This window comes from Stigmatopora nigra, chromosome 10, assembly GCF_051989575.1.
Source record: "Stigmatopora nigra isolate UIUO_SnigA chromosome 10, RoL_Snig_1.1, whole genome shotgun sequence".
In the NCBI taxonomy this organism is placed as follows: domain Eukaryota; kingdom Metazoa; phylum Chordata; class Actinopteri; order Syngnathiformes; family Syngnathidae; genus Stigmatopora; species Stigmatopora nigra.
In genome coordinates, this window is record NC_135517.1 from 10,475,248 (window position 1) to 10,495,957 (window position 20,710).

General features: G+C 39.1%; 1 protein-coding gene across 2 annotated transcripts in view; it reads left to right on the forward strand.

Annotated features, from left to right (window-relative positions):
• asic1b (acid-sensing (proton-gated) ion channel 1b) overlaps window positions 1-20,710 on the forward strand; it is a 93,453-nt gene that overhangs the window by 10,516 nt on the left and 62,227 nt on the right. The window lies entirely within an intron of this gene.

Genomic DNA, 20,710 nt, shown 5'->3' on the forward strand with positions numbered 1-20,710 from the left:
TAGATTCAGTAGTGTGAATCATGGTTCTGTTATTCAACTGAGGAAATTGGTCACTGCAGGAACTTTCTGTGAATAGAGCCAATAATAGTTTTTTTCAATCCAGCAATTTTTAAGGGAGAGATCGCAGGTATTTGGGATTCTTCGGCCGATTGGGTTGTGGTATTATTACACCTGATTGGATGGATATCTACCGCTCTTATTTGCATACAAAGTGTGTTTATATATGTATATGTATTAACAATCCAGTCACGTGGCTTGGTCATGATCACGTAATTTTTGTGGATCGGAATAAGTAAAAAAAGATGGAATTAATTTGCATGACATTGTTTCTCTATATTGCATCGTACCTGTTACAAACTGAACCAAATTAGAATTGAACCCTAACGGCTTTAGAGCACATGTATTTGTATTGTGTTTTGTATGTGAATAACAAGCCATTTATATGTATCAAATCTACTTCATGCCAAAGATTCCTATTTTATAACTTTGTGCATATGCCTGTTGTAGCAGTTCAGTGTTCCCATTACTAAGGCTAGAACATCGGGGGCAAAAAAAGGCCAAATCATCACTCCCAATGTGCAGCCAGCAAGGAAAATAATACACCTCTCATTTCCAGTTCCGGGATAATTAGTTCACCTAACTAGCTGCAATTTGTGGGGAAAACGGGTGCTGTGTCCATCAGAGCTTGTTCTCTCCCCTGAAAGCTGCTTATGGTTGCTGAAAAAGACACTTAATAGAGTAATGGTGGTGACTGGTGAAATGGTCGACTTTTGTGTGTATGTGCGTGTGTGGGCAGTTGTATTTGCACAGAAACAGAGCCGCATACTCAGGTTTGTTTGTTTGTTCCTGTCAGCAAAGCACATTTAATTCAAAGAAGCTGTTTTCCCCACATACTGTGGTTCACCCACACATTCAAATAACCTTTTTACTCCCGGTAATTGTTCTTGGCATTTTTAGTCGTCTGGTGTTCGTTTTTTTTGTTGAGACAATACTGCCATTTTAATATGTCTAGGCCTTCTGCTAGCTACAATAAGGAGTCCAACCCCAATCAGTCTATCCATACATTAACAGATATGCATATGCAAATGAAAACTCAAAGATGTGTCTCAGGAACATCTGGACATGTTGATACCAATGTCAAAGCAGACAGGGGGAACGTTAAACAGCTGTTCGTCGTAGCGGAATTCGTGAATAACAAGTGACGCACCAGAGAAGTTTGTCTCGTTAGGGCTGCTAATTCCCGTATCTGTGTCGTGCAGCTGCGTGCCAGCTGTGTCGGAAGATCCAAACGCTGGCGATGTTTTTGTCATTTCAAGCACGCCGTCAGAAATTCACTTGAAGCTCTTAAGTATACACTGCAGCAGAGTCAGTTTTAGATGATTTGGCATCTGGAGTTGTGTTTGTAGGTTTGTAGTTTATCACTAGTAAGCGTCCGATCTTTTTGAAGTGGCAGGGTAGCAGCGAATGAACGTTCCTTTTCTTTGACTTTCACCCTCACTCCTCAAATGGATTGGACGTCTGTTGCTTTCAGTCAGAGTTGAGGGATTTTTGACTGAATGGGGTGAGAATGGAACTTTCATCTCCCCAAAGATTAATTAACTGCAATTTAGTCATGGTTTAACAAGACTTTTCCCCTCTTGAGGATTTATAGTCCAGTGCAGGTAATTCATGGCATTTTTACAGCAAATCTTTGCCCTCAAAATTTTATAGAATACAATGGGGAAACCTGTGGTTTTGTGAGGTTTGAATATGACCAAATGGTTTTCTTGTCACATTTGGTGAGTGCGATTTATAGTCAGATGTGACTTATTGGCCCGAAAATGATGGTATTTCAAACATGGAAAGGATGTGGAAAAAAATATTCCAGTCCATGAATTTAAACAAGTGCTTGCCTTCCCCATATTATGCAAACGCCACACAAGTAATCTTTTTATGGCCTGTGTGCGCTTCAGTTCATTGCGCTTGGCCTTAGTGGGATGAATCAGCTGAGCAGAAAATACTAACTGTTTTGAAATAATTCAGCGTGCAATACAAAAGGATAAAAAAAGGAAGTTGAACGTTACAATGAACCGCCGGCCTGCGCATCCCGGAGCGCGGCAGCAGTAAAACCGTGATTAACACTGTTGGCAACGTTGACTTGTTTATGCTCAAGCATGACTTGGACCACTCCCTGCTGTTTGTGTGCTCTACGAGAGGAGGGGATGGCGTTTCTAAGAACGTGACCTGACAAGACTGCGGGCTAAGAAGTCGCTGCAGTCTTTTTGCCGGGAGAATGGGAAATGAAGTGTTTCAAATCGAAGCAAAGCAGAGACAGACTCTCATAGTTTCGATCGGTAAATGATGACTTGGCAGAAGGCCTGCGTCAGCTGTATAAATAACATCATAGCCATGTAATAGGGTGGGCGCTGCTATACAGTGGAATAGGCATCTGTATGTGAATGGTTCAGTTTTGGCTTGATTAGGTTGACTAAATCTCTAGAATTAAAAGTTTTCTTAAACAAATACCACTCGAAACTATGTTTGACTTCAAGATATGCAAAATATCCTGAGGAATTGAACTTTACCATTGATGAAAGCAAGATGGCCAGTCCCTGAGGCATCAAAGCGCGCCCATGCCCCGATGCTCCGTCACCATGCTTTTGATGTTGGTGTACTGTACCATTTTTAGAGGCCTGTCAAGATGCCACTCTCGTCATTGTCACTGTTTTTCTTCTGGAAACTAACTTTGAAATCTTACTTTTCTGCTATTCACATCTTGAAACTTAGTAGCCACATAGCATGGACCAATCCACCCTCAGAGCATTGTTTTTTTTATTTTAGTATCAGTCCTAATTAATTGATTCAGGGTGTATTGGTGCCTTTTGTGTCTCTGGTTTTTGTCAGATATTCGTGTGTGTGTGCCTTCAATATGTGTGTTTCCTGTCAGGTTTGTATGCATGAAAAATGTGGGTGGGTTCATTTTAAGACTTTTCTAGCTCCATAGTCTGAGCTGCTGGATTTTCCTCAATTCTTGACAATGTCAACTTGTTTTGCCGCACTAGGTTGAAGCAAACTCTTTTACTACCGCTCTATGGAGTAGGATGACAATGCGTCATGACCTGTGGCAATACTTGACATTACCTGGCGCCGTGACATTTTCCCAGCTTCCAATTATTTTTGGAGAAGATCTCCAGATTAATATCTGATTTCACGGACTCTCTCACTTTCACCTAACGTCTCGTCTCGTGGCCTCCTTAACTCTAAAAACATAGATTTTTTTCTACCATCTTCCTCTAGCTGAGTATAAAGGAAACATTGCCATGAGTTAATATTAATAGCCGGCCTGAAGCGTTGCTGCGGAGGATGATGCAAAGGAACCAAAAAGTGAAACAACCCAAGCGCGAGGAACCAGACGAGTAGCACGAGTTGATTTAAAGGCTGCAGCAAACCCTTTGGATGAAAATAAGCGGTGCAGAGAGCGGCATAGTCGGTGGACACTCGTGTTCCCGTCGGGCAGTCACAGTACATGTGGTTGGTTGTCACAATTTTTACTCTTTAATGAATGTCTTAGAATAGTCAGTCATATATTTAAGCGACCTTTAATGTTTTCTGGATGTCACTTGGGTTTTCTTAGAACTTGAAAGGTTTTAGTTCGCTTCATATCTAATGAATATATCACGTGGGATTCTACAGTCAGGCTGGGTAGATCATTTTGTTACTGATTTTAGACAAAAGCACTCTCTGTGGTAAAACCAACGTGTGCGATAAACAGTACTGTTCTCCCTTACTCTGTTCCTGCTTCAAACAAAATGAAGACTATTTAATACAAAGGATCAGCTTTGTTGTTATTGGAGGGTATCATGACAAATCTCGTCTTTACAATCACTCTATATGCCATTTGGCTATAAATCCATCCTACTGTACTGTCATGTGCAACATCACTTATTCCAGATCAGTTGGGTAAATTTGTCACTATAGTGAAAGATGTGGCAGGGGAACCATTAGTTTCATTTGCTCGTAAAACACTGTCCCAATCGCCTGCAGAAAATGCTGCTGCTTGCATAGCAACAGATCAAAATGGCATGCAATTTCCTGCTGTAATCTTATAAGGCATTGGTTTCCAAACTATAGTCTGTGGGTCAACTGCGGCTTGCTGCACAGTTTTTATTGCCTCACATAAATTTGATAAAATATCATTGGCTATAGCTCGCACTGTTTCACTTCTCAGTTTTAACACTAAATGTAGCTCATCACTTTAACCGAGTTTTTAAATTAGGGGTTCAAAACCTGACATAATTTCACAATTTTACAACTATTGACAGTGATAGGCATCAAATACATTTTAATTTGGAAGACTTTTCACATCATGTTTACGCGTCCAATGCGTAAACGTCGCCAACCTTCCCAGTCATTCACAGTTACTGGGCAGTTAATACTTTAAAAACCTGATCTTGAAAGTGGAAGGATTTTACATCCTTGCATTTTTTATATTTTCTGAAAGAGGTCCACGGGGAAAAGTGTATTTACCCTCTATTATTTTGAAGTGTTTGTTTGGCTTTTAGAAATAATGGCCTATTGTTTAGTTGCCATTTCGCAACAACCCCTCCTGGTCTGGTGCAAGTAAGACCCCTGTGTAATTACTATAATCGTTCCATTTAAACTATTGGCTTTGTTTCAGCGGTCTATTGACCCCCAGAGTACAATTCTCCCTGACCGCCCCTCTCCCGCCTTTGCCCTCCTTCCTTCACCGGTGGGAGTGAGAAGTGGAGCTAATGAGAGGCGGTCAATAACGAAAACCTAAAACGCTTCATTTTGGATCCTACTTTGAAATTGTAATGCATCCAATGAAATGTTTTGAAACCGGTCTTTATTGACTTTTGGCTTCTTGCAATTCAACGTTCTTCTCGGGAGGTTTTGTGCACTGACAGAACTGGCATCTTAGTTCAATAGAAAATGAATTGTATTGGTGATTAGACGTCATTAGACATGATGACACTTGAGGAAGAAATTCAAATCATTTGTTTTGAGTGAGAACACCTTTTGTCCTATCTTTTTTCACCCATTAGCACTGCTGAAATTGAATCCGTTGGACATTTGCTTGACCCGTACAACTGGAAGATAGCGATCAATGTGGGAGATTGCTGAGTAATGAGCGCGCCTAAAGAAAACACAGTCAAATGAGGAGAGCTTTTTTGTTCTCGGTTTTGTTTTCGATGCTTTTCATCATCAAACTACAAATTCAGATGGGTTTTAGCTCTTTGTTTTTCATGTTTTAGCAGACCGTCCTTTCAATATTTGTGTCTGGGAAATGGAAGTTTCAGAAACATCTCATACAAATTCAACAATGCGGGCAATCTAGCTATTCAGCCGCCGTAACTTAAAACGGACGAGACTCGTTAGAGAATCGCTAAGTGTAAAACACAAGCGGGCTTTGTTGCTCATCAGGAAAATTGGGCTGGAATTGGAAACAATCTCGTTTTAAACCAAAGTGTCGGTCGGAGGCAACGCGGGCCGCGTTAATTGCAGTTAATTTATGAGATGATTTGTTTCCTGACAACAGTGAAATTACATAAATGACAAAACCAATGAAACACGATGGATGCGAGTGAACACAATGTGTGACTGGAGCTAATTGACCCAAGTTTATACGTACACTTCAACTGGCTGCCAAAGTGAGGAACTTAAATTGAAAATAAATGCAACCATAGAACATTTCCTGTCTTATTCTGGGTTTAATGGATTTTGGATTTTATAAATGTTTCATGCGCTAAAACAAGTGAACGTCCAGATTAAGTCCATTTTTGGGACATTTTCACATACACAGTTCTCCCTTTTATTATTTGATTGAAATATGAATTGAAGTGCACAAAGGCACATGATACGATTTTAAAACAGTTTGCTCACTCAAGCTATCTGTATTATTTTACTCAACTTTCTTCAAATACCAAAAAGTATACTGTTATTCCCAAAAGTACTCAATATGGCAGCGAATGACCTCCCACTTAAATGGATTGGACATCTTGCATGGTCAATGGAAGCCTACAGTTTAGGAAAATGGACATAGCCAAATGCAGTATGTCATGAGTTTCCTCCCCCCAAAAATACACTATTCCTTTTACCAAAAAGATTTTGAATAATGAATTTGCAGTGGAGCTGCTACGGTTGAGCGAGTGCTGGAGAGAAACGGACTGAGCCAGATAATTTATCCTTAAAAAAATCAATTATAAACACTGTGAGATTGGAGGCCAGGGGACTGCTTACGCACAGCACTTTTTCAAGGCGGTTTGAAGATAAGAACCTTAATGTGCGCCAGTGGTGGATTCGCTAGTTTTGCTCCAAGTTAGTGCCGACAGGGTTTGCCTGTGGGAAAAGACGGAAGTGGGAAAAGAGGGCGGGGATTGACAGACAGCAATGCCGTGCGCCGCTACGCTCGGGGAATGCAAAGCGTCCGTTTCCAGCTGCTTTTGTTTAAGGTTAGCACAACGCATCACGTCAAGATTTAGAAAGTAAGCAAGAGTGTTTAAGGGTTAAATTGGTGTTCAGTCAAAGGCAAGGTGGTTCGTTATTGACCTTTGACCTCAAAATTTTCCACAAATGCGTCAAAAGGACATGGTTTATAAATGCCATATAAACCCTAGAATGAAGTAAAATTTTTAGAATACTTTTTACTGTACTACCTTTTTCTGTACTCATCCCTGCTGACTTCAAGTGAAAGGCAGACTACACCCTTGACTGGTCGCCAGTCAGCGGTATACATAAAGACAGACGACCATTCACACTCATTGAGCCACGAGACCGAAGTCAGGCAAATGAACCTCTACAGGTGGCTGCAACAATGTTGAAATTGTAAGCAATACCTTTAAATCAAAGTGTTTTGTGAGCTTGCAAGTTTAACAGAAGTGGCTGTCTCTATAAAAAAGCACACAGTAGTGCTTTATTAAATGTATCCAAATCCGATCAGTCATCTCCTCACAATTTAGGATCGTATTAATGTTTTTCCTATTTTCATCCCATAGGTCCTTTCTTTTAATGGCCAACGTAATTTAATTCTTCCCTGTTAGTTTATTAACGTTTTCAAATTCATTAAAGAAAAATGAGTGGAAAACATGATGAATGGCGCTGGCATTTAAAGTTGCTCCCGATAATTACAGTGGCTGATTGATGGCCGCAAGAGCAACTGTGCGGTACAGTTTGGCGGCGGGATGCATTATTAACGACACTGGCGACGGCGGGTCAAAGAGTTTTTTCTTTCGGAGAAGATGGGAAAGACGCGCACGCTGTCATCTTAGGCGCCGCGTGGTGTCTGGGGAAAGTCACAGCGGAGAAAAAATGGAGTGGGAATGCCGGATGTCCTGCTGAGACGCCAGGTTTTCGTCTTAACAGCCATTGTCTTCATTTTCTCTCTTCTACTTCGAGGCCTACCTCCTTTTGAACGTATGCTGGCACTCTCCTTTCCTCTTTCAAGGGGAAATATAAGGAAACTCTCTAGGAAATTGGTCTTGTTCTTGAATCGTGATCGAACGATGGCTGGTAGCCCTTCCAGTCATTTTTATTTTTTTTGTGGGAAATGATTATCAGTGATTCAACGATGAATCATATGAAGGTGACTTTAAGAGTAGCACAAAACAATACATTTCTAGCATATGACAATTATAAAATGTGATTTTTTTTCAGTGCCAAATTAATCCCTTTTCAGGAGTCTTGGGTTTAACAAACCATTGGTACCATCTGCAAGTTCTTACTATAAAATTGCCTTTGTTATTGCTTTTTCTCCATCTAAAGAGCCCCGGAGTTGCCATTTAAAAGCTGCTGGAAGTTCTACTTCATTGCTAGTCTGCCAATAAACATCTGACATCTGCCAGCTAGAGGCTAAACCTCCCTGTGTATTTCTCTACAACAAAATCGGAAAATATCCTAACAGAATATTTCTTCAAATTCATTTCAATGACTTTGTATGACAGCTATTGTGTGTAAAGAAATCAAAGAAACACATTTAATAATCACTACTTTACCCATATGTGGTGTAAGTAAATTCCAGTGAAAGAATTGAGGAATAAAATCTAAAGTTGGCATTTTTCCTTTTTAAAAACCTATTCATCGTTGTGATTGTTATAGTTATAGATAGCCACATTGTGACCACCACCTGATGCATCACTAAACAAAATTATTAGCTATCTGTATCTCCTAGTTCAAATGGTTGGATGGTGCAAAACTTCTTTTATTTGAATTTTTTGTTCATATCCAATTCATGATAAAAGATTAATCAATGCGAAAGTTGACATCAAGCCAGTACTAGTGTGTCCGGTGCCTCAAAATACAAATGCGTTCGAAATAAATGTGGGCCCAGCGTCCAAGTAAACACTCCAAGGTGCCGCAAATTATGTTTTCATTTGCTGACCTGCAAAGTTTTTTTCTTCCCAAGGCTAAGAAAAAAATATAGGCCGTTTCCTTGGGTGGCAATTTACGAGCTAAGCAAGCCAGCCTCTCTCTCTCTCTGCAGATCTGCTCCGTAGCTTTCAGTGTACCACTACTATATTGACTCTTGCCACAGGCTGATAAAGGAAGAAAATAATTTTGCAAGCGACGTAACATTTTTCTATCATGTTTTTGGAAGGTCAAGAATAACGGTACCATTTCCAAGTCAAATATGTTCACCATGTATTGATTCGTTTTTATAAATTTTAAGTTTATATGGGTGGGATTGTGGTATGGCAGGGCTGGTTGTCATCAAACCTGCAGTAACTTGTTGTGTGATATTATTAATGAAATATTCTGAATGCACCAATGAAAAAAAATATACATTTTAAGTATTTACTGTTTGATACTTTGAGATGCTTTTACATAGTAGGTTACCATTGAAATATAGGAAGACACATAGCCACCCGATGCTGCAGTGGTTCTTCCGTCTGACTTTGGTGCAGGCAGTTTGGGTTTGATACCCACTCGGAGGGAGTGTGGGTGGTTGTCTGTCTCTTTGTGTGCCCTATGATTGACTGGCGACCAGTCTGGGGTGTAGACTGCCTTTCGCCTGAAAACATTTAGGTTAGGCTCCAGGAATGTATGTGTGTATGTTTTACTGCCAATCCAAAGTTATTGCGGGGTGGGGGGGCTTTATTGCTGTCAGCCCCCCAATCAATTTGTTTTAGAAATCTATCACCATCAAAGGCAGCCAAAGTCTTAATATTTTCGATCTTCGATTCCAATCCTCTGATAACCGATCTGAGACACCCCTAGTTAAAAATTAGGCACATTTTCATTACTAGAGAGTAAGCATGGCTTTAACTCCCAACTGAAGTGGTTTTGTTGTTTTTTATTCCCCCCATTTTTCATGATGAAACAAGACCTTGCACCTTTAGAAGCAGCACGGAGAGCTTTTGTAAACAGCTATTACTATGCGCCATCACAGTCTGGACCTGCAACCGCAATCACTGGCCTTTTTATGATTACTGATTACAGTGCTCGGGTTGAAGAGCATCCGCGAGCCCATTAGTGTCATATGATGAAATGTTCGATAACAGAAAGGCATCATTTTCTTTACGCTGAACGAGACCTTAATGAAGCAACTGCCTAATGAGGCAGTGAGCCACAAGCATTGGCAGCACGCATGCATGTCTGTTGGCAGCTTTTGTTCCCAACATTTTTTCCCCTGCAGTATTCTTAGTCGTACTTCTGTGTTAGCCTCATGCTTTTGGTTTATCTGTATTCCATCTGGAATGAGAGTCTTTAAACTGTGAAATCCCATTTTATGTACATAGGCTATACAGAGTAAATGAAAGTACCTTTGACAAAAGATTCGAAAGGAACAGGAAGCGACAAGTTGGAATCTAAAATGGAATGAATGTTTTGTTGTTTCATGATCAAATGTCGTCAGGGATTATTATCATTCAAAGAGCACTCTGCCTAGACGTTCAATTAAAATCAGTCCCATTTTGATGTCTTTTTTTGTACATAATCTTTTAGAAGTGGAATAATGAGCATAGTTTTACTGGTAGAATTCCAGCTTCAGGAGTTTTCCATTTTCCTTTGCTGTAACCTATACAAACCACCATTGCTTGTGTTCGGGTTGAGGCTTCTTGAGGGGAATACCCATGGAAATGGGGCCTCAAAAACAACAAATCCTTTTACTTTATTTACCGACTGTTTGAAGGTTCCACCGATCCACAGTTTAATCTCAAGTGAAGCAGTTTAACGCCAAAAAGTGTGCGCAAAACATTCTACGTGCTAGGGTTTTCACACAGTGAACTATCACTTCAATTTGATGTTAGAAGCCAATTACATCTTAAGAGCACTGTGAGACTTAGAAAATGGAGAATAGAAAAAAAAACGAGAGAAAAACAATCCTTGTTTAAATAGCGGTTTGTGACATTGCATTTAGAAAATGAATCGCAGCTTATAAGAGTTGCTGAACTGCCCGTTGCTGCTTGTTGCAGAAGATCTCTATTTACCAAGTATCTATTTCTAAGCCTGTGTTTATACTTTATAATGTCTAATTTCCATTTAGTCATATCACATTTCTACCCACTGTCTATGCAGATTTCATTTTCTATTTTTGCTCGCTTCTTCTGTGTGAATTGCTGTGTAGGACAATAACACCCTTTCCAAAACTGGAGCGTATTACAATTGACAGTTATTTACCTGTCTGTAAGATGGTAACGATGCTCAAATTGCAATTTTTGTGTGTTTATTTTAGGGTGTTTTCTCTTTATTTATGTTGGATCTCTTTACAAAAATATGCTGTAACGACATTAGGATGCAAACCAATAAGTGAAGTTTTCTGAAGTGAGAGGTTACTCATGTCGGCTTTGCATTGTATGATGGCTTGGAAATGTCAGATTATTCCATATTCCATTCCAATGCCTGAAGCAATTTGGACTTTTTGATGAAAACCCGAAGTCCCAACTTTCTGAACGCGTTACCTAACACCATATTGCCATAATTATCTAGCACCACAAAGTATAGAATGATGTAAACGTGATCCATCTCATTCACGGCCAAAGTGTCCATCAATAGCAGCCCGCTCGATACACTTGAGGGAGGAAATATGAGTCCCCTCAGGTCTGCAACGAACCCATAATAGACAATTAAACGGCTCATCCGGCGTTGGCCAAACAAGGCTGTTAAAGCAAAGCGAGTACTTGGAGGATGTCTAATTAACACGCCATCTGGAATGGTGCCAAAAGTTCCGTTGGACTTTTGATCGACTATGAGTGGGGAATGATGGATTTTGAAGAAAAAAAATAATGACAGTTTACAGTTTTTTTCTCCATCGCGTTGTTTTTGAAATTTTAATTATGTTGCCATAGTCTACAAGAGTAGCCATTTATCTGTCGTGGGTTAAAACACAAAGCCTTGAGGGTCCTTATGAACAAATGATTGGCAATAAAAGCTTTAAATGAGCTTTGAAACGCTTCTTCTCAGAATGGATCAAAACCCATTCAGATTTTTAAGAATTGGGTAAAACTGAAATGGCTGAAGAGACAGACTCCACGTCATTTGGCCTTGTGTTCTGGGCTGGTCATATAACATACAGTTGTTTGTTTGTGCATGTTCACGATAACTCAAGAAGAAATAAAGGGATGACCACTCATTTGATTTGAAATTAGATTCTGAAGTAGGTTTTTAACTATAAATATGCAAGGTCAGAGAATTTTGAGATAACTTCAGAACAGAGTGGCCTCTTTAACTTAAATGCAATTAGGTCGGAGGTGAGGAAAGTAAGGGTCAAAGGTCACAGAGGTCAGAAATATAGCAATGCTTTGAACGCTCATCTTTCAATGCTATTGATGGTGCCATGAGGCCAAATCTTTTTGACTGGGATGGACGAGTTTGGCTTGGACGTCTAACAACATCCCAAGCAGTCAATGAGCCAAAAAATACATAATGTATTAATCATAATCTCCCAATGGAGATGTAGAATTACGAGTTGTGTTTTTGCCAATTTTCTCCTTTTCCGCCCCTCATTTGGGCTAATACGACACTGCTGCAAATAAGATGAACTATATGGCCATTATGAGAGCGTATTTACAATTTAATACTCTCCCAAGGTTAGATTTACATGCCACAAACTCCGCGCATAACCCATATTTGAACCCATATTTCGGGGATTATTTATGGCCAGGAATTTAGTCATGTTATACATATGTAAATGGGAATAGAACAACTTTCTTTAACACACGTACTATCATTTCCAGCTACACTTAAGCCGATGATGAGGTGCAAATCTAAAAGCCATTATGCCTCCCTTCCACTTCCGTTATGACCACGGACTAATAATTGCGTAGGGGCCGAGAAAAAACCACCTTTTCTCTATGGCGCCCTCCCGATACCATCTAGGAGCGCGCCGGTGCGAGAACCCGCCGCTTTTTATGGCGGCCCATTGTGTCGACCCGCCAGACCGTGCGATAAGTGAGACGGCGTTAATGTTCATTAGCTTGACGAGCGGGACGAGAGTAAATTCGCGCTCATTTCTGAAAATGGACGGCGCCTTTTGCGCTCATTTTCGTTCGTTCTTTTACAAGAGGATGAGAGTGATGAGGCGGATTTTACTTTGCAAGAGGGACGAATCAGTGGATCAAGGCAAAGCAAAACCGTCCCGTCACTTGTTGCCTGTCTACATGGGGTTTCATCTTTTTAATGTGGCAATATGTATACAATAAAAGACCAAAAATTCATAAATTTCACTCCATACATTGCTTTTTCAGACCCCAAAATGACCCCTTTTAATGTAAAGCAGTCCGATTTAGTTTGAACTCAAGTTCAACACGCGTCCTTTTGCTTAAACGGAATCTGCCATACACCAAACGCGTATTTGCATGTGTCCATTCTCAGTTGCTTCACAACAAAGAAGCCGTTCAGCCCTTGATCTCTTGGGGAAGATAAAAGAAAGAAGCGTATCGGCACTTATTTTCGCTTCTGCTTGAGAGATTCTTGCGCTTTCGTCCCTTCTCTTGTTTGCTTGTCCGTCAGGATCCCGCCTTTGATATTCATGGGGCCATCCATTGAGATGCAGAAGAGCATATTTGGTCCGGGCTCATTTTCATCTCCTGTTTTCTTAATTTGGTTTTCTGCTAGACGTCAACCGATATGGGGTTTTTGAAGGCCATTTGCAAGTTTAAAGCTGTTTTTTTAAGTTCTTGTCAGGCTGATATGCTAGCATGTTGATTGTGAAAGACAATGGACATTATATAAATGTATTAATTACAAAAAAAATCTTGTATTATCACTACAATTCCTAATTTCTTGGAGTTAACTTTGAATAACAATGGAACACGTGTTGAGCAGCATATTTTTATACTCGGGTAATTCTAGTTTTTATGTTATTTATGTATTTTTAAACTGTACTGCTACTGTTTGAGTTGTACGAGTTCATTTTGGAGCAGCAATAACTACATTTTCAAGAATTTTGCTACCTTATTAAATATTTCCCCGTACGGTACGATTTTCAGTTTTTCCACCGGTCATGTTCAGCTGCTTAGACACAGATAATAGGAATCTGAGTGTCTTTATAGGCTGAACACATTCTAATGTGCCACATGGGAGTTTAGGGTAGTTGTGTTGTGGCTGTTTTTATTGTGTTGTTTATTCAGGAAAAAGCAGCTGGACAGAGAAGGGTTTTGAGAGGACATAGAAAAAGGAAGGTAGTGATACAAAAAAACATTCATTGTATATGCTACCTAACAGAAGTAGCATTGTTCATTAATCTCATTTTGGGGTACTTGTGGATCCCTTCCTGTTGATTTAGGGTCACTTCCGATACATTTTTGGGTGTTTTTGGCGCCACTTCATGTTCATGTTTTTAAAGCATTTTTTCTCTCTTCATCAGTTCTTCTGGATTAATTTAGAGACTTCATTTACATTTTGTGTCACTTCCCATTGATTTTAGTGGTATTTCTGTTTACTGTAGATCTGAAATCCAACATTTTCTTGGTCTTGGGGCACTTTCCATTGATTTTTGGTCACTCCCATTACAAGTTTAAGCTTAAGTTTAAGTTTTTTTCAATGTGAAAAATATGACCACCAAAAATATGCTTGAACAGTAAATAGAATATAAGATTTAATTTAATTCTTGTTTATAAACATAGTATTGATTGATGACTAGCATTGTAAGTATTGTTAATGCTCATGTTTCAGCACTAGTTGCATAGTGAATAATCCCTGCCTCAAGTGGGGTTCATTTGCTTATTTTAGTCGGAGGCTAATAGACGGCGGCTTTGTTGGTATGTTTAACGGCCGATGTGAGTGAGTGTCTGCGTTGAGGAGCTTGGGAATGGCCTCGCCTCGCCTCGCCTGCAGCGAGAACATTTGCTATTCACCCTCTGAGGTTTGTGTCAGCAAACTCTCGGAGGTCAGCATATGAATACCAGCCCACTCCCCACTAGAACATTCATACGAATTTAACAAATGCATCTCCATTCCTATTCTTTTAATCCTCAATTGGCTTTTTGCATGCAGTGTTAAATCCACTTCGACATTTTTTTAAGTACTCGTAATAATGATTCAGTTTAAGTCCTTCATTAGATTTGTTTATTACTACAATGATACGAGTAAAACTCAAGGATTTCAGATTTTTGTATTGGTACACAAAACTAAGACCATGAAATAGGATATTATATTATGGTGACTTTTGGCTTCAATTTGATTATGGTGACCGAAGAGGAAAATATTTTCTTCATTTACATGAAAATGACACGGATACTTTTTCATAATTACGTATACAACCTTTGCATAGTGCTGGGAATGTATTAACTCCAGATGGTGTGTGTGTGTGTGTGTGTATTCCTCTCGTCATCTCTGTTTATTCTCAGCCCCGTTTCCCACGGGGATGCTCACCGAGCGAACTCCCCATTTGCAAAGTTGCTAATGACGTCCCTGTCTCTCGCTCACTTCGTTCATCAAAAAAGGCACACACAAAAAAGTGCTTGCGTGCGGTTTCGTTTTTTTTGTTTTGTTGATACATTACAGACTTCCACTAGTGATGATGTCATCAATCTGATGACAATAGCAGAATAGTCTACAGAATATGTTTCCAGGCTGCTCTTTGATACAATGGAGTGTTTGCTGACACAAATTTGAGAACGTACTTCCCCAATTTTGGTGTGTTCCATTTCCCTTGGTGCGCCATGTGTCTCTCTCTAATCCACTGATAAATGCATCACCGTGTGTGTTTTTATCTGAGTGAAAGGTGTGTGTTTGTGTGTGAGGCAATTTCTTCTTTTTATATTTTTCAACAGCGCCTCAGACATTTTGAGGTCAGCAACTCAACAGTTTTCAACATATTGATGTAACAACCCCAAGAACTAAATTGTTTCTTGTTGGTTTTCCACAAATGATCCTTTATCTGAGGGGTGTCCAAACTTTTTTCCCCTGTGGGCCGCTTTAGGAAAGATCAAAGGATGGAGTATTTTCTACATTCAGATTTAGATTTTAAAAAAATGTATTAAATTCAAGTTTTACTTCAGTTTGGTAAATAAATGAGTCAATTTAGTCACTATTGTGACAATATATTCTAATATAACATGCATTCAAATGCACATTATATTTATTAGATAATAAAATACATTTAATACTGAAAAAACTTCTAGTCTAGCCGGAGCAAAAAGTTTGAAAAATGAAATAAAATCATTGAATTTATCAAATTTGTATATTGTTTACTTTTGTAAAACAAAATACTGATTTTATACACAGTTTCCCAACATTGGTTTCAACTTGTCAAGTCTGGAACTAATGGAAATAAACTGTTTACGTTTTTGAATGCTATCTAGTGGTAAAACTGAGAAGTCCAACTAAATGTAGAATCAATTTGACCTTCTTGTGCAGGCTGTATTCAAAAGATTTTTTTAAATAACTAAGACCAAATAAAAACTGAGTAGCGGCACCGCCGTTGGCCCCCCGGGCCGTAGTTTGGACCACCCTTGGATGGAGATTTGCACAGAATGAGAATAGCTAAGTGTAAAATGTAATGGTCACCCAACACTGTAGGCGTACTTTCTATAGCGTACCCTATTTTATCCTATCTTATTAAGCCCCACACAAATCAGAGAATGACCTTTTTATTCCCCCATAGTCATTCAATCACTGCCGGCACGTTCGAAATCTATTCTTCCGCAACCTTGGCTCAGTCCGTCAACAATCAGACTGCCAGACCCTCGTTCAAATCATCCCAAAAGTGATCAGTCAACACACGTCTGTCACGGAGTTCAAATCAAAGTTCAAATCTTCCCTCTCCACTGCGTTAATATTTTCCTCGGCTGCTCTGTAACGCGGGGACCAATTTTCGGAATAGGTATCGTGTTTGACTGATTCGCTGTCAGTAATTAAACCACTGTAGGTTCAACTTTAAAACTGTTAAGGTGCTCTGTTTTGAATAATGAATGAAGTTTATGAATAATGAATAGGAAAGTTTGCGCGGACTCCAGCTAGCCGTCAAGGGAAGGGCTTCTTCTTTTTTTTCAGTCAGAAGAGACAGTAAATGCCTCTGCAAAAGGCCGTAAGGTGGAAAATGTACTGTAGTGTAGAAATGGGTCTATGTGGCGGTGGGTGAACTTCATCATGCGTCCATCTTTTATCTGTCTATTTCTGCAAATGTCAATGAAAGAGACAGTTTTGTCTCTCTGTCTGTCAGTGGCACATTTGTCCGTGATGATCACCTGAAGGCGTGAAAGCCAACGAGCGTTCACAGATTGAATTTCATTTAAAGTGCAGACAGCGGACGAGATGAGAGAGAAGCACTCCACAGAAAATGAACACATCATAGGATTTTAGAGTAGTCTGCTTCAAACTAAGAAGTACATGCTGAACTTTCAGCAACTCCCTCTTTAAGCTGTATTCATGCTCAAGTTTAAATGGCCAATTCGCTTTTTTGGGGCCTCTATCCATTTATCCTCGCTGCCTGAAACCAAGAAATTGCAAGAGACGAGAAGTCACTGGGAGTAAGGACGTGATTTTTGGGGAGGTGAGAAACAGACTAGACAAGATTTAGGGCGTCTTTTGGTCTGGAATAAACTGCAAAATGTGTGGCATTTTTGCTTTTCAAGCACATCTTTTAAGTCAAATGATCTTTTGGCAGCTTTTGATTAAAAATTGTCAATCAGCAATACATTTGTGGGAAATTACAATCATCCAAGTTTCTATTGCCGATTTTATCAGAGAAACCTTTCTGATGCATCATTGGAAACTTTTTCTAAATCTGATATTAAATTAAAAAAAGAATACATTGATTATAAAAACAGAATAGAAACAAGTATTCCTCAGACACATTTGTTATAATTTTCCGCAAACATTTTACAAACCAAAAGAATTCAGTTGATTTTAGCCCATTTTTGTCAAACTATTATTTGTCAACTTTTGCAGACATGTATGTATCTTATCAGTAAGAAAATAGCGACAATAGCATCCAGACTACACTCTCATTTCTCATATATTTACACATTCTAAAAAAAAAAGTGCTAATATATAAAGTCTTCTGTATTTAATTTACCACCAAATGTGCCATCTCACAGTAACCCTGCATTAAGATGGCGATTTAATTCAAATTACCGCTGCGCCCAAATACACAAAAGCCAATGAAACATAACCTCCTTGATGGAGTCGCTGATTAGCTCAGGTAATTAAAGACTTGCCCATGTTTTAATTAAAGCTTCAAAAAAAAACAGCTCTCTCATCTTACATACCAACATTTAGGTATGTAAATTTAAGATCCGTTACAGGGTACAATTGCATAATTGATTGGCAATCCGTCTGTTTTCCTGCGCTCCGTCAATGCAGGTAATTGTTTGTCCACTTCCTGAAAGAGCACGCACTTGGGTATTTCCATGCAAATACACACTTGACGTCTGTACCCATGAAGACACGAATGAGTAAACGGAGCTAGTGTGCTTATTCCGCTCAAATATGCTCGAGTCGGGTGCCTGGCAGGAGGTTTGTTTATCTCGGTGTGCCAAGATTGGGCCGTCGGGGGATGTGTGCGTCGAAAGTGTCAGCTGATTTTTTTCTTCTTTCTGCTGTCTATCATCCATGCTTGTGGCATCTGCTCTAAGGTGATTATGAGTGGAATAATGATACAATTGAGGCATAGATATCATTTCAGGAGGAGGTCTCTGGGTCATTGTGAGAAGTGTTTCCCAACCGTTTTTGAGCGGCACACTTTTTGCATTGAAAAAAATCTCAAGGCACGCCACTACATGAACGTAGATTTTGTTGTTGTTCGTGTTATTTTAATGTTTGAACTTACACCGGAATTCAGGTCAAAGTCATAACCTGAGGACTGACTCTATTACTAACATCTCTTAATATTGCATGAAAAGCAGTTGATCAAACAGACTTTGTGTTGCCAAAATTTGATGCCCTTGAAAGCATACAACTTCCATAAAAATCGACTTACATCTCGTAATGTTACGACTGTTTTTCTCCCCATATGACTTCAATCTGTATCAATACGCAAAAATCAGTTTTGTGCTAACACTTTAAGTCGACAGATATTGAAGCCCGTGAATCCAAACAACAATGTCACATAAAAATAACAACAACAACAACAACATCAATTCAATCCAATACAGTTTCAATTTAGCCGCCTCGTGGTGTAGAGATACACTTGCCATACTTCGGTGCCTTTGGTGGTATGATTGGGGGGTGCGGATTATCGTTTGTCTCTCGGTGTGCCCTATGGCTGACTGGCGACCAGTCTAGGGTGTAGTCTGCCTTTCGCCCGACACATCAATGAATACATTTATTTATGATTTAAGCCAACATAGAGAGTCAAGTTTATTATATTTCCATTTTAATCTAGTAAAATTAAGATTTTTTTCTTACTTATTTATTACCATATATGGAAATGCATGTTGTGTTTTAGTCGATTTAAGAGAATATACATAATATTTATAGAAATAGAAATACTTATATTGATTTTAGGGAGTATTTCAGTATATTTAGGTCATTTGTTAGTACTATTTAAGTAGTTGTAGGATTTATAATTAGAATGCTGCCTTTTCTGATTGTATGGGTATTTCACTGCGGGAATCTGGTGGAACTGCCTCTCATCGTCGCCCCTCTTTTTTGATTGACGACGGGAAAAATTCTATTACAGCTTGTCACATGTCTCTGGGGAGGACTCCGAGTTGGGGAAAAGGGGTGAAAAAAAATCTCGTAAGATAAATATAGAACAAGGGGTGTTTTGATAAAGAGCGAGGCGAGGGAGACAGATGATGAAAAGGTAATGGTTCAAAATATCAGCTTGGCAATGAATCACTGTCATAACAAGGTGGAGTCGAGGAGCTGCGGGAGCGTTTCAACCGACTCGCTGACAACGCGTCTGTCATTCATATGTAGAACTTCAATGATTCCCGCAAATACAGTGTACCCCACCTTTGTAAGATCCTCTTTGATTAGGTTGGAAAATCATAAATCCACAAAAAGGAAGTCCGTGTAGTGCTCAATATGGACTTTGTTAACTCTTTCTTTAAACATATTGATCTACTCTTTATGTTTATAAAAAAAAATCACTATAATTTCGGGAAAAAAATGATGTACTCTTCACCATTTCATCAAGGAAATCAAACATTTTAGCTGAATGAAAAACATCACATGATTTATATTGGCAGGCCACTAAAAATGATGTGGCAAGTCAATTTCGTCCCCCGTGCCTTAAGTTTAACATCGGTGCTTTTCATCGTGATTATTTTTCTCCATGCTTTATCTGTCGTTATTTTATACAGCTCAGGTGAAATGAAGGAAAAAGGAGTCGTGAGTTGAGATGAAATGATGAGGTTCAAGCAGAGAAAAGAACTGAGGAACTTTAGAAACATGAGATTTAAGAAGAAAGAACTCAAGTTCAGCAGAAGGTTAACATCCCACCCAGCAGATGCCTCCTGCCATAAAAAAAGGAGGAATAGATAGCGTTTGCATCCTTCAAAATAATAGCCTCAGCAACAGGCATCTTCAAGGTCTTTTTTAATCCTCCTTTATTATGGCTTCCCACGAAGACTTACCCTTTTATGATATAGGGAAAGAAAATCAGAAAAACTGTCATTTGAGCGTCTCAGCTAGTATCAATTTATGAATTTACAGTAAAAATAAAAATTAAAATGTCCATTACTGGTCGCTTTAGTTGAGCAATATGCAGAAAAAAATATTTTATTCTAACATAATTCATTAACCAAGGTTAGTTTTTGCAGCTGTATATTTAAAAAATGTATTTATGTGTGGAATACTGTTAAATGTGTATTTTAAAAAAACAGCCAGAATATTCTCAGAATATTTGCGTTCCTATGGGATGTATATAGGATGTATAAGGAGCAGAATAAAACTAAACAAAAATTTAAAAAAATAACATTTGTGGAACTAATTTTAAGTTAAAGACGATTGCTCATATCGTGTATAATTGATGGACATTTCTTAGTCACACTAACTAGTATGTATTTAATACCTATAAGGGCAGTGGGTGTCCAATTCATAAAAAAAATGGGAAGATTGGTCATAAATGCTAATCTTTCAGTGCAGAGTTTTTGGAAAATATGGAAGTCGGAACGGTGTCAATTGATCAAAGTGGCGTGGCGTGTGGAAAAAATGGACCGGCAAATGAAATAGGAGTGCAGGCAAATGTGGAAAGCGAGATGAGCAGAAGGTAGAGTAGAAAGTCAGAAGCCATCGTATGAGGATGCGCCAGCAGATGGATTGCTGCTGGGGAGGAATTGGGGAGGAGTCTGTGGGGGGTAAATGCCAAGAATGGTGGGTATCT